This window comes from Malurus melanocephalus, unplaced genomic scaffold, assembly GCF_030028575.1.
Source record: "Malurus melanocephalus ecotype Western Australia unplaced genomic scaffold, MMel_1.1 scaffold_1156, whole genome shotgun sequence".
NCBI lineage: Eukaryota > Metazoa > Chordata > Aves > Passeriformes > Maluridae > Malurus > Malurus melanocephalus.
The window spans coordinates 70,168-75,641 of NW_026624388.1; positions in this window are offsets into that span (position 1 = coordinate 70,168).

Below are 5,474 nucleotides of genomic sequence, written 5' to 3' on the forward strand. Positions count from 1 at the left end.
AAAAAAAAAAAAAAAAAAAAAAAAAAAAAAAAGAAAAAGTACGGACAGCAAAGTACAAATCACTATAGCATCATCAGCTCTCTTTTTGAAAAGGTGGTGGTTCTGGAAAAGGTAGTCTGACACGGGGCGCAGAAGCAGCCTATTTGGAGCTGGTGTACTTGGTGAGAGCCTTGKTGCCCTCGGAGACGGGAGTTGTTTTCTGCTGCCACCTAAATGCTCTTCCTTCGTGTGCGGGGAGTTTTGCAATGCGGGGTTGTGGAGCAATGTGAATTCTCGTGGGCTGTACACTGATGTAGCTGTCGTCGCCTCAGATCCATATASGCGGATCTTTATGTTTGCTGGGTATCAAAAATGTAGCGGTTTTCGCGTGGCACGGGTGTGGATACCGCGGGCGCCGAGTGAGGCGATGTGTGTGTCCACTGGCGCCGAGGAATGCGTGTATGTCGGTGAAGAGCAAAGCGATGTGCCGGTCCTTTGAAGAGCAGAGCCGTGCGTGTGTCATCGGGAGAGAAGTGTGCTCCGTCGGGCGCTGATTAAGCTTTGTGTCTGCCGGTGCAGAGCGAAGGGGGATCCTTCGGCGCAGAGCGATGGGTGGGTMGGGAAGCAACAGAGTGGTGAGTCCGTCCATCGGGCATCAGAATGATGCCTCCCTCGGAGACAGGCGAAACGATAGGTGAGCTAACAGGCGCTGAACAATGTTTTATCAGATGGCGCAGAACGATATGTGTGTCTGCTGGGCTCAGGAGATACCGTATGTCGCAGGGAGCAGAGCGATATCCGCGTCGGGAGGTGCTGTGGGCTCCAGGTGACGGGATGTAAACGTAATGCAGATTGAGCGCGCTGAGCGATGTGTTTCGTGCAGCGGGTGGGGAGTGTGTGAGGACGACGACGCAGCGCGATGCGGATTTCGGCAGACTCAGAGATACGGGGCTGCCGTACGCGRCGTACATCGTCCGGAGCAGAGCGATTGGTTTGTGAAATAGTGCAGAGCAATGCGCTTTCCTTCGGGAACGAAACGGTGTGTGTGTAAATCGGCGGACAGCGATGTGTGTATGCGGTAGGAGCGGGACCATGCGGGCGTCACTGGGAGCAGAACGGTGTGTGTTTAGGGGGCACAGAGCGATGGCAGTGTCGTACGCAGGGCACTGTGCGCACTGTCGGGGACGAGCGACGTGTGTGTCGTGGGGTGCACGATATTGTTGGCGTCGAGGARTATAAATCTAATTTGGTTTTCGGGGTGCGCTGTCTTTTTCGGGATCATAGTGTTATGTCTACGTCAGAAACATACTGCGTATATGTTTGCATATCTTTTAATGGTAAACTTATTATGGAACGTTCAGAAAGTGAAGGATGAGTACGCTGTACAAAGCAGAGTACTGAAACGCAGCAATGGGCTGTGGAGAGGTCACTGCAAGTACCCCGTGCAAATAAGCGCCCCGTGTCGGGACTCTTGAGCACTTGGAAGGAGACATCAGGTCTCTTGACGTGGGAGTGAATGTATTGTGCAATTCACTAGATCATAATTTAGCGGTTTCATTCCGCGTTTCGTCGGTCCAGCTTGCACAAGCCGCGGCAGCTCAGCGGGTGGTGACAACCAGAATTCTACGTTCCCATTTACAGAGCACGGCGTTGCCAGCCCTTCCCTCCTTGCCCGACGCYCACTCGGCGGTCGGACCCACTCCCGTGCAGCCAAGAGAAGACAAGCTGGCCACGAAGGTGCCCGCTGCCATCAGGAGCTCTGCGACAGCGCTCTATCTAAAGCCCAGGCTCGTTCSGCTCTGGCCCCGGCGCCGCGTCCCGCCGTGCTCTGCCCGCGGCGGCGCTCCCGGCTTCCCTCCGCCACCGGCTTTGCGACTGAGATGTTAATCACACGCACATTCCCGTGACGAATTTCTGTCTGTCTCATCTGGCTATTCCTTTCCGGAAATGCTGATGTTAATTACCTTCTGTTGCTTGAGCCGCCCTTGAACTGTCATACTCATGGCCCCCAATTTAACCCTTAACGGGCTTCAGCGGTCTGTGTGGAAACAGAGAGATTGCGCACACCCCCGTTGTGTCCCAGAGCAGCCCCTTTCCCCAGCCGCTGCACCCTGGCTAGCCCGTCCTGTCCAGGAGGCACTGCCGTGGGGCTGACGGCAAATCTGCCCCTGCTTTTCCTTTTGGTTCTGAGTCTCTGTCTTGGCTGGGTATTGACTGAAAAGCGATGGTACGTGAAAGTTTTCTAAGTGTGGGAACTGCTGAAGTAAATTCAGCGCCTTATCTCGTATGGAAGTATTGAACTCCTCCTCAGATCCTCTCTGTGTCTCCATTTGTAGCTGCCGAGATCTGTGGTGGAGCCCATACATGCGGGAAATAGGCGCAAATTGAGAAATCGGATAGGGGAACATGCGGTGGTCAGGCTCAGAGCTGAATCACAGTAGGWCCCCGACTGTCAGTCTGTCCGCTCATTACCAGCCTCCACCATCTACATTTTCCCGTGCTGGTCCGACACACTCCATGTCCTCTCCACGATGGCTGCAATTGCAGCTTCGAGYCCTGTGCGCACACAGGGCCTTGGCAGGGATGTCTGGCCGGAGCGGGAGGGAGGTTCCGGAACAGCCGCAGGGATGAGACAGCGTGAAGTTCTTGGTGTCCCTTCGCTCCTTGTAGCACGGAGTTATCTGTGTAGGCAGCGCCAGAGCATCCCGGCACTATTCCCTTCAGCAGCCCAAACCCTTCTCTCAGTCTTCAGACTGTTCAGAACGCCAGACTGTCACTTAGGAGAACACTCCACCCCAATCTCCTTCTGTCAGCAGCACGCCTATGCACAGATTCGGCAGTGAAGCCACACTTTGCATAATCAACACATTAGTTACCCTAACTTTATAACACTATCCCTTTTATGTTATTCTCAGCTTTCCAAGAGTAGTCTCATACAGTCTCTTAAGGTGAAAATATCTTGGCACGAGGTGGAGATAAAGTTCCCCTTCTCAGTGGTGGTATGAAGTGCTTTCTCTTCGCAAAGTCATGGTAATCATCACTGTTATATACAAATATTTTACCAACCAATTTAACACTTTTGCTTGCATATGATCTAGAAAAGTTGCTTAGTCCCAGGATTTTTTTTTTAATAATATTAAGATAAAAAGAATCTAAAACACTCTTCTCACTGGATTTTTGCTGATGGATCATCTCTCTGCTGTTGATCATCTGTTAAAATCTTCTCCCTAGTAGGCACTGATTGATATGATGTTTTGCATGGGAAAAAAAGCTGAGTGTCGTGGAAAGAGGTGGTGAGTAACAGCTGGAATCAGCCCCAGAAGAAACAGTTTAAAGAAAAGAAAAACAAACAAAAACCACCAACAACAAAAACTCAACACACAAACACCCCAAACAACAAAAAGAACCCCCACACACAAACCCGAAAAACAACCCACAAACAAACCCCAACCACCAAAATAATTAAAAAAGCCACACTAAAAACCAATCCCAAATCGACCCAGGCAGTATAAATCAGTTTTTCTTTGGGAGTTGATTATCAAACTGCATCCATAGGGAGCTAAATCATAGGAGCCACCAAAATTAGTTTGATGTCTTTATAGAAAAAAAAAATCTGTTAAGCGCTGTAAACGAGTATGCTAAACTCAATGCTCAGGGTGGATGTATCAACTAGGTATCAAGGAAATGGGAAAGACAAACATTTGCACATCAAAAGACAAGGATTTTAACACTCTTTTGYTCTTTCAAACTATTGTCTTTCTGGAAGGAGCAGCCCACAGAAATATTTGACCAGTCTGTTCCTCTCCTAACTTCTGTGCTTTCAGGTTTATGGAAGAACTGATTTCCTGAACAYTGGCATCTAGAAGGGAAGTCAGTCTCCACTGCCAGCTCCACACGATGGAAAATACAACCCTGGGTCGACAATGCAGAGCAAAAACACTTTACTCATCATAGTAACTATGTACAGGAAGATTTAATTGCATTTCTGCTTTTACTTCTGCATCCAAGAAGATTCTGTTCCCATAAGGGAAACATCTTGTTGGTTGGACATTTTTCTCCTTTTTCCTTTGCCAGCCTTGAAGGTAACTTGTTTTTCAGGTTTTGTCGAGGTCTTGCCCTCCACCTACTGGTTTTAACATCTTGACTTTGGGGTTGCATTCAGTCTCAGGTTTTACCTGTTGTTCCTGCACAGCTCTGACTCCACTGGCTCAAATTTCCCCGCTCAGCCTCATTCTAATCTCATCCCAGTAGACTTGCCCAGTGATCCAGGACAGTATGGCTGTCTCCAGTCACTGTGACAACCTCTGCCCCAGTCACCATGCACAGGTGCTGCATGGCTGTGTCCTTGGTCACAGAATGGCCCTTCCTGCCCAGCTGTCCCTTTCTTCTTTCAGCTCAACCACCTCTGAGGGGCAGCCCTCTCCTACTGCTCTCCACARACATCAATGAACTTATTTACTCATCTAGGAATGTATTTAATGAACCTAAATTAGACYTAACATGAAGTGTTCTTCCCTTTCAAATTGCCATGATGTACACATCTCTTGCCATCAAGTCAATTAGTGATGATAGCAGAGTTATGATGAATGAATAAAATATCAGCCCCTTCCAAGCAGTGCCTGACACATCAGCATGATTCTGCACAGATCACTTTTTTTAGCTCAACATACCACCACTTTCTCAAATATGTGATATTGGGAAAATAYCAGGGTCCCCTTGAGTTTTCATAAAGATGACTGAGAGGGGACCTTATCAATGTGTGCATTTATCTGAAGGGAAGGTATCAAGAGGATGGASCCAGGCTCTTCTCAGTGGTGCCAAGCAATAGGACAAGAGGCAGAAACTGATGCACAGGAAATTCCACCTGAATATAGGGGAGAGCTTCTTTACCATGTGGACAGATGACCCATTGTAGTCCCTTACAACCTTTCCCAGTCTGTGGTTCTGTGGCATATTGCTGCTATTACAGCAGCCATATTATGCTATATCAGCATTACATCTACTTCTACATGTGCTGGCTTCAAAGTATCACAGGTATCAGTAGTAATGGTTATCGGCCTGTTCTGCCTGTTCTCTTTTCTTCCTCTACTCCTTCTGTCATTCTTTTAATCCATCTCACCCTCAGGAGGTACCTCCTGTTTGTTATTCCCTGGAAGTTGCTATATACCCACAATTTCTCATCTCCACTCTCCCTCCAAGAGAAAAACTATTTCTTCCTTACAGTGTGTGAGCAGTGTCCATCATTACGGAACATAAAACATCCACCTCTTCCTCATTGCATTAAATGTTCAGATACCTGATTTATGGCACTGAAATGTGGTTTTGAGCTGTAGCAACYCAGCCAAGGAATGTGCTGGACATTGTTCTGGGCAGCACAGACAGGAGAAGCTTAGGATGGGTATTCTAATGCACTAGAGAAGACAGGCTATTTCTTTGTCCAACTAAACRAAGTAGTAACCCCTCTTGCTACCTTGCTTCTTGTTATCTGGGTGAGA